Source organism: Zingiber officinale, chromosome 3B, assembly GCF_018446385.1.
Source record: "Zingiber officinale cultivar Zhangliang chromosome 3B, Zo_v1.1, whole genome shotgun sequence".
Classification (NCBI taxonomy): domain Eukaryota; kingdom Viridiplantae; phylum Streptophyta; class Magnoliopsida; order Zingiberales; family Zingiberaceae; genus Zingiber; species Zingiber officinale.
Window position 1 is genome coordinate 22,408,144 of NC_055991.1, and position 9,869 is coordinate 22,418,012.

Genomic DNA, 9,869 nt, shown 5'->3' on the forward strand with positions numbered 1-9,869 from the left:
CCTTTGGCATTCATAAAAAAAAACAAGGGTAAACAATCATAGTGTAGAGTTACTGAAAATAATAACACCTAATCTTGAAAAATAACTGAGTTTGGTTCAGGATTCAAGGACAAAAGTACAATTTTTAAATCCAAGAAAAGATCAAGTTGACTGGGGGGAGTATAAAGATTTGAAAACTTTTAAGTTTAATTTTCAAACATAAGTGTATAAGGTTTAAATTTCAAGATTAAATTTTCAAAACAAGTTTCAACTTTGAAACGCTTTTCAAACATAAGTTTTCAAAACCAAATTTTCAAAACTAAGTTTAAAAAATCTATTTTTCAAAACTAATTGAAATTTATTTTTCAACACTAAGTTTGTAAAAGATTCAAATTTCAAAATCAAGGAAAATGTTTTTGAGAAGCTTAGTTTGTAAAATAATTTTTGTAAAATTTAACCTTCAAATCAAATTGTCAAAACTAAGTAAAATCAAATTTTAAGAACTAGATTCAGGAACATTTTCAAAGTAAAGTTAAATTAAATTTAAATCTTTACTTTTTAGAATGTTTTGATAAAATTTGTTTTCCAAAATCAAATTTTCAAAGTTTAAACGTACTAGATTCAAAACCATGGTTTAAAATACTTGAAAAGTTCAGTTTTCAAAGACTAGGTAAAAAGGATAAAAAGTTTGTGAAAAAAATTTCACAATTTTAAACAAGTTGATTTTGAAGATTGATTTTTAAACTTTGATTTTCAAAATTAAGGAAAATGATTTTGAGAAGCTTAGTTTGTAAACTTAAGTTTTGGAAGAAATCTAATTTCCACAATTTTCAATAACAAAGCAATTTTTAAAACTAATTTTTGTAAAAGTTAACTTTCAAATCAAAATGTCAAATTTAAGTAAAATCAAATTTTAAGAACTAGAGTTTTAAATTCAATTTTCAAAAACTAAGTTAAATCTAATCAATTTTCAATAAAAAGTAAAACAGCTTAGTTTTTTAAAAAAATAGGTTTAAGAAATTTTTAAGAAAACAATTTTCAAACACAAATTTTAAAATATTTTTAAATAAAGGGAAAATTTTCATTAATCCCTCCCCCTGAAGTTGACATAAAATTTTGAAAGTATTTGCTAAAAATATCCAAAGTAATTTTATTTTTTTTTTATTTTATTTTTTTAAATTGAGGTAGAATTTTCTAGAGAGATTTTAAAGAAAAGATTAAAAACTAACACTTAAGGAGATAAATAAACCTCCCCCTGAATTTGATACTCCTTTAATATATTAATCCTCCTTATTTATTACTCTCCCTTAATTTATTAATCTTCCTTATTTTATTATCCCCCATAATTGTTTATTTGAGTTTGAATAATTAATTTTAGATTCAGACTTTTAAGCTTTAGTTTAAGGTTAAATACGAAAAGAATTTATTAATTCAATAACAGTTAACCATTATCAATAATTTATTGATTAATTTTTACATGATTTAATAATTTAATATTTATTTAAAATGAGTTAACCTTTGTATTAATTAATTGAATTGGTTAATAAAAGTATTAGTTATAATTCGATTTTTTCATTTAATTCCTTTTAAGTTGGATTAACTTAGTTTAAAGTTAGTAGTAATTTGAAGTACAATTTATTAAAGTTATTAAACATAGTTAAAGTTCAATTTGAATTAATAGTTAATAAGGATAACTTATGATTTAATTTATAGTGAAATTAGGATTTTGATTAATGTTAAAATTAAGATTTATTGAGTTAAATTAAGAATTAATTAACTATTTGGTGTAAGTTAATTTTTTAAGTTCTTATTTCAATTATTTACTTATTAAGTATTCATAATCTTAAGTTAATCAAATTTTAATTATTTGTTAACAACATATTTCAATGTAATTTTGAATTTAATTATTTAATGTTATTTAGTTTTAAGTTTATTCTTAAAATAGTTTTTGAAGGCAATTTAAGTTTGATTTTAATTGTAAATTATGTTTAAGTCTTAAACCTAAATTAACTTTAAAGTTTTAATGTTAAGTTTTAAACTTTAATTTTAAAGTTAAAATAATGTTTGAGGTTACAATAATGTTTAATGTTAAAAATGTTCCAAAAGTCTAAATCATAATTTTTAATAGTTTTATTATTATTATTATTATTGAAATAATTTTTAAGTTAAAATAATTTTTAAGTTAAAATAATTTTTAAAACAATAATTTTTAAAAGGTTTTGAAAGAATTTTTAAAAGAATTTTTTTTAAAGTTTAAAATGATTTTTAAAAGAATTTTAAAAATAATTTTTAAAATGTTTTAACAGAATTTTTTAAAGTTTTTTTTTTAAATGATTTTTAAAAGAGTTTTTAAAATATTTTAAAAATAGTTTTTAAAGAATTTTAAAAATAGTCTTTAAAGAATTTTAAAATAGTTTTTAAAGAATTTTTAAAATAATTTTTAAAATAATTTTTAAAGAATTTTAAAAATAGTTTTTAAAGAAAAAAATAGTTTTTAAAGAATTTTTTAAAAATAGTTTTTAAAGAATTTTTAAAATAGTTTTTAAAGAATTTTTAAAATAGTTTTTAAAGAATTTTAAAAATAGTTTTTAAAGAATTTTAATAATAGTTTTTAAAGAATTTTTAAAATGGTTTTTAAAGTTATTATAATTTGAATTTGAAATTCAATTTGAAATTCGAAATTTAATTTTAATTAATTTTAATTTGAAATTTGAAAATTAATTTTAATTTAATTTGAAATTCAAAATTTAATTTTAATTAATTTTAATTTAATTTTAAATTTGAAAAATAATTTTAATTTGAAAATTATTTAATTTAATCTTTATTCATCTCACCCGATCTAGATTATCAATCAGGGAATCCTATAATTTTGTGAGATGAATTAGATTTAATTATAGAGTTTGATTTAACTTGTGTTAGATTCAGGTTTAGCTTTGGTCTCAACAAATAGGCATTCTTCGGATAAACTTCTAAGCTTGGCGAGTCACTTGGACGTCATTAGAAGTAACCAACCTTTCGAGGTTTTCCGAATAGTCCTATCCATGGAGCTTAGTACTAAACCTTGGTCTAACTAGTTAGGTTCTGTTTAAGGGTAGCTTCGGTCAGTTCCACTTGGCCAAATGCACCAGATCGAAGCCATATCTTTCTAGACATGCGATGCCCAAGCTTCCCTAACGTACTATCATCCAAAAACTTCACCAGTACCATGAGTCAAGTTAAACTTGGTCTCTTTTTAACTAATCCTAATTACCCTGTCGGGTTAGTTTGTTTTGGGTTACCCTGTCGGGTATGTTAGTTTTGGAGGTGCCAGCTATTCTGGAGCCTTCCCCTGAATTATTGGCCATTAATTTAGATTTTGGGTTTGTGTCGATTCTTTTTATAGTTATAATCAACTTGGTGATAATCTAAATTTTGTTGAGTTTTGAGTTTTGATTTTAAGTTAAATTTATATTTTAGTTTTTGATCTGATTTATTCAAGTTTATATAATGTATTTTATCTTTAGGTATATAGAATTGATTAAGTCCTACTTGCGTGGTTAAGCACGCTTTCGGGACCCAAGCTTGTTTAGTTGCTTTGTGTTGGGTTAATAATGATTTAAAGGTTTTGTTTGAGTTTGACTTATATCCAAGTCCGGTTTTATTATAGCATGCCTTTTGGTTATTTAGAATTAAATCTAAATTTTTAGATCTTGTTGTGAATTTTTCCAACAATTCTTTTAACTTATTAATTTCATTTTTTAATGATAAATTCTCCTCCTCAAGTGTTCGATCTTGAGTTGGATTCGAATTTTTTAATTGTTCCTTGAGGTTTTGATTTTCCTCAAGAAGCGATTTATTTTCATTTTCCAATTTAACTACTTTTTTATTTAAACACGAGATAATTCTAAAGAATTTATGATTTAAGTTTAGGTATACCTCTTCGGAACCTTCGGAAACGAGTGCGGACTTGTGGCTCGATTCGGGTTCGGACCCGTCTTCCGATTCCTCTGATTCGTCTTCCGTTTCAGCTTCGCGAGCCATCAGCACGAGGTGACTTTGGTGCTTTTGCCTTTCTCCTTCCGATTCGTCCGAGGAGGAATCGTCCCATGTTGCTTTGAGGGCTTTCTTCTTTGTTGACTTTGGTTTGTCAAGTTTCAATCTTGGGCATTCGTTCTTGTAGTGCCCCTTTTTGTTACATCCGAAACATGTGACATTTCTTGAGTCGGCTGGCGAACTGATCTTCTGAAGCTCTTTTTCCTTCTGGTGAACATTTTCCATACCAGGTTCACGGTGTTCTTCGTCTTCGAGTCTTGATCGGAATCTTCTTGATTCGGGTTTGTTCTTCTTTTCTTTAGAGGAACCGCAAATAAAGCTACACCTTTCTCGATTCCGGCGTTAGTTTGCTCATGAAGTTCTAATTCACGAAGAGTTCATCCAATTTTAATTTAGATAAATTTTTGAAATTTTGTAGGCATCTCGATTGATGCCCACAAATTGTTTCGTGGAAAAGCATTTAACGCGTACCTGATTAAGTCTCGGTTCTCCATTTGGTGGCCTATCGCGTGGAGACCGTTGAGGATATCTTTGACCCTCGCGTGGAGCTGACTTGCCGTTTCTCCTTCCTGCATTTTTATATTAAAAATTTTATTTAACAGCAAATCTCTTTTTGTTACCTTCGCGTCGCTTGTTCCTTCGTGCAGCTCGATCAGTTTATCCCAAAGCTCCTTAGCGTTTTCATGTGGTCCGACCCGGTTCAGTTCTTCTCGTGTTAGTCCGCAGTGTAGAGTATTGATGGCTTTGTTTTCAATTGATGCCTTTTTCTTTATATCATTTGTCCATTCTTCAGGGTCTACTATTTTCCCGGAGTTGTCTACTGGAATTTTGTAAGCCTTTGTGACGCTCATCCATTGGTCGTAGTCTGTCTTCATGTAGACCTCCATTCTCCTCTTCCAGTACGAAAAGTCATCCCCGTTGAATAGGGGAGGACGTACTGTGCTGAAGCCTTCTTGTTGAGACATCTTATCCTGCACACACTAAATTAACTGGAAAAAAAAAATCCCAAGACTTCGTCTTGGATTAGCAGTGCGGGAGAAATAGAAACTCTAAGTTGGTGTTGTACCAATTTTAATTTTAAATGCAACGAAAAAAAAAACTTCCAAAAAGATAATAATATCAGTTTGGAATTAAAAAAAATGATTTCACCCCCTGTCTGATTGGTGGTTGCACCAAATCAGAGCGGTACCTGCTCTGATACCACTTGTAAGACCGTTAGATTCGATAGAGGGGGGGGTGAATATCGATTCGAAAATCTCGAGTTAAAAGACGCAAAGAAAAAGTAAAGAGATGAACACTGTTGATTTTACTTCGTTCGGAGCCTGTGACGACTCCTACTCGAAGGCCCGTACTCCTTGAGTACTTTCGTTGGGCACTTCACTAGCAATTCGGATAATTACAATTTACGTACAAATATTGCTAATGACAAGAAAGAAATCAAAGCTAACCGACAAACAATGAATTAAAAAAGAGCCGGAGTGAGTCGTCGGAGCTTTGTGAACGTTGTTGGAGCGCAGAGCAGCAGAGTGATTGGACTCAGAGTTCTCAGCAGACTTGTATATTGAAGCTCCTGCCTGGGGCTTCTTTTATATGCTGCTCCGGGCGCCTGGATCCCTTCCGGGCGCCTGGAATGTGACGTAACACTCCCAACCAGCATGCTCCAAGTGTCAACGTCGTCCTGGGGATAAAACTTGCCTCCGGGCGCCCGGACCCCTCTTCTCCAGAAAGTCCTTCTCCTGCAAGAAAAGGTTAGTCCGAGGCAAATGTACCCTGCAGCAAAGATTGTTAGCACAGTTTTATAGATAAGCAAAGTATGACTTAGATTCCGTCTTTCCGAGACCGGAATCTAGTCACGATCTCGACTTAGACATCCGAAATGGATCTAAGCCGGATCGACGCCTAATGTCCCCTTCCCGGGAACGCGTCCTCACAGTCACTCCCCTCCAGTGACTTACCTCACTTACCTGCCAGACGTCCGGTCAGCCCGTCGACCCGTCTGGACTTCTCGCCAAGCGTCCGGTCAGCCCGTCGACCCGCTTGGACTTCTCGCCAGCTATCCGGTCAGCCCGTCGACCTAGCTGGACTTCTTGCCAAGCGTCCGGTCAGCCCGTCGACCCGCTTGGACTTCTCGCCAGCTATCCGGTCAGCCCGTCGACCTAGCTGGACTTTTCCTGCACACTTGATCAAAGTGTCAGACAACAACACAACTAACTTAACCTATTTGTCATTCATCAAAACCTGGGTTAGACCGTTAGTGCTACCCGCACCAACAAAACTCTCCCTGAAGAGTTACCCAATGTTGTTTACAACTTCACTCGTTGCTTGTAACACAATAATGAAGGTCTCATTCCCTTCATTATCATCAATTTGCTCATCCGTGAGCAATAACCACTTGAATTACCACTTGAAATAATGAGGATATCCACTCCCCATTTCAAGTTCAAATGCTCATTCATGAGCATTTTCTCTAAAGAAGGTTAACCACCCTCCAAGGTTCATAAAAAATAATTTTTTCATGTCTTTAAAGAGTCCCTCCCCTTAAAGACATGGTGGTAACTTCTGTCATTGCACCAACAATGACTTGGAATCCCTAAACCTTAAGGAAACCCAAATTTAGAAGTTTTGAGGTTCAAATGTTCAAAATTTGAAACAAACCTCAACTTAAACTTCAAATTAGTCTTCTTTAACCAATCCATCCTTGTTTTCAATATGAAAACACCCTTTTTATATATACAAATGTATTTTGAGGGGTTTGGAATGATTACATTGACTAAACAAGGTTCAAAATGCTGAAATCAGGCTTTCTCAGCCAAAATCAGAATCCTGGATCGATTGGAGTTGGGTTCCAATCGATTAAACCTAGCTGAATCGATCCACTGATCGATTCAAGATGTGTAGATCGATCGGATGATCGATCCAACGAGCTTCTGCTCGCGAGAATTGCCTTCTGAATCGATCCACTGATCGATTCAGACACTCCAATCGATCCATGGATCGATCGGAGCTCTGATAGTTGCTGAATTTCAAATTCAGCCAACTTCAGAAACCCTTAGAAAATTCTACAAAAATCCAAAAATCATGAAATTTCGTGTAGACATTATTTAGGGCATACTTTATTATGAAAAAAATGGTTTTCTATGAAAATACATCATATTTTCAAAGATTGACACAAGCTTGAAAACTTGCTAAAACTTTAGCGTTTTCTTCAAGTTTGTGTCTAACTATTCAGTGGTGATTACTATCAAAAGATATCCTTCACCAAGGTTTTCCAAAAATCTTTTAAAATAATTTTCAAAACCAATATCCCATCACATTCCTTGGGCTTAATGCACATGACTTGTACATTAGCTTTCCCAATGATGGGAAAACACATAACTATGCGTTTTGATGACCCTAAAACTCAAAAGAATGCACTAAATCAGCATCTTGAGTTTTATTCATCTTCCTAACATCTCACTTGTATCTAATGTGCACTAAAACACATACAAGTCACCTTATAGTCCTTGTGAGATGTGAGATTTTGGTTTTGCCCTATTCTAGGGATCATGCATATCTATCTAGGCATTTTAGAGATATTAGATATCCACCTAGGATGTCACTTGTTAACAAGTGTTGTTAAATGTCATTTGTCCTTAATTACAAGGAATTAAACTTAATGCATGATTGTGTTATGACATACATCAAAAGAAAATATCCTATAACTACATGATGTATGAATGTCATGACATGGTATTTTTGAATTTTTCATAATAAAGCATGAATGCAAAAATAGACATGATGTCATGGCATATGATGGGCAAACAATCATGGCAAGGTTTAGCATAAATAAAATATATCTAGATTTCCTTTTTAAGTATCCTTAACCACTTAGCTAACTCAAAATATACCACTTGTTTTAACTTAAAACGTTAAACCTAGATTGCCCTAAATGCTTCAAAGAAATGCCAAAACCTAAATTGACATTTCTAATTCTCTTGATTTGTTTATGCCACTTAAAAATTAAGCATATCCTCAAATGTTGGCATATTCCATTTTTCCTCAAGAGTAATCACATAAATCAAGATCCGGATTGCCTTAAATTTCTAAGAGAATACCAAAATCCCAACTTGGTATTTCTCTAGATTTTCCCAATTGATGCCATTTTAAGATAAAATCAAATTTTCCACCATTAGGCACATTTTACTCTTTCAAGGAGTAAATAATAATTCCATTTCATTTTCAAAGGTTAACAAAAACCTTGAAAATGCTCCTTGAGTGTCAATTTCCTCTAAATTGGGTTAACTACCCTTCTAATCAGAGTTGACACTCTCTAACCCATTTATGGGGTAGAGAAGATGCTCCTAGGAACCCAACACCTATTGGTGCTCCTTGGATGCTTTAGGTACTCACTAGGGATAACTTCCCTAGATACCTTCCTAGTGACCTTGTTGGGCTTCTTAGAAGCCTTGGTCACATTTTCTAGGTCAACTCTAGGGATAGCCTCCCTTGTGACCTTGTTAGTGACTTTCTTAGACTTTTTCGAAGTCTTAGTCACTTTGGTTGCAAAGATACTTCTAGGGATATCTTCCCTTGTATCCTTGACTTGACCTCTAGACTTAGGGTTTGTTCCATAACAATATGGAACCCTATGATAACTAGGCATATCATTTTTTGCTTTGGTTTTGTATCCCAAACCTCTATGGCCATTTGATGGCCTTTGTACCCCTAAACCTAGGTTATGCTCATTTTGCCCTAATAGGATATTTTCCAATCTTTTTAGGGTCTTTTCTAATTTATCAAGTCTTGACCTCAAGACTTGATTTTCCCTCACTAAGTCCTTAGTATTTGATTTTTCATTTGATCCATGAGCATTTTTATTCTTGGGCTTGTATCTATTATCCTTAGTGTTCTTGCCCAAATGTCTATCTACCTTCCTAACCTTAGGTTGGGTAGTCTTGGCATGTAGGGCCACATGCTTTTCCTTAATGCCCTCATGCTTTCTATTCTTATGGTAAATTGCATTAAAATGATAAAAATTAGAACTATCATGCTTTTTACCATAACGTAAAGGGGTAGGCTCAATAAATGTTACCTTCTTCTTTACCTTGGAGGCTCCCCCTTGACTAGTGCCTCCTTGAGCCTTGACCATCTTCTTCCCCTTGGGGCATTGACTTCGGTAATGCCCTTTTTGTTGACACAAGAAGCACACAATGTGCTCCTTGCTCTTCTTTGTCCCGGGGGTGGTCTCCTTGGGCTTCTCCTTGCCATTTTGTGTCACTTGACCCTTCTTCTTGGCCAATTTGGGACACTTGCTCTTGTAGTGCCCACTTTCCCTACACTCAAAACATATTATATGATTTTTATTTCTAATTGAAACATTTATACCTTCTTGTGTAGGGATGGCACTTGCTCTTCCATTTGATATTTCTTGAATTTTGGAGGTGGCACCATCTTCTTCTTCTTCACTTGACCCGGATGTGGAGGCCTCTTCTTGCTCCGGGTTCATTGATCTACACTCCCCCTCAATCCTAGAGGTGGAGGCTTCATCATCTTGTACATGGAACAATGAGTATGCTCCCTCCTTGTTCTCTTCATTGCACTTCCTTGAAGATGAAGCTTCTTCTTGGACTTCTTCTTCGGAGGTTGAGCATCTATCAACCTTGGAGTCCTCCTCTTGGTCTTGCTCCAAAGAGTCACCCTCTCTAGATTCTTCTTGCTCTTGTACAGTGGAGGGGATCTCTTCATGAAGCTTGGCCAATTTACTCCATAATTCCTTTGCATCTTCAAATTCTCCAATTTTGCAAAGGATGGTGCTTGGCAATAAATTTACCAAAAGCTTGGTCACTTTGTCATTGGCCTCGCACCTTTGGACTTGCTCT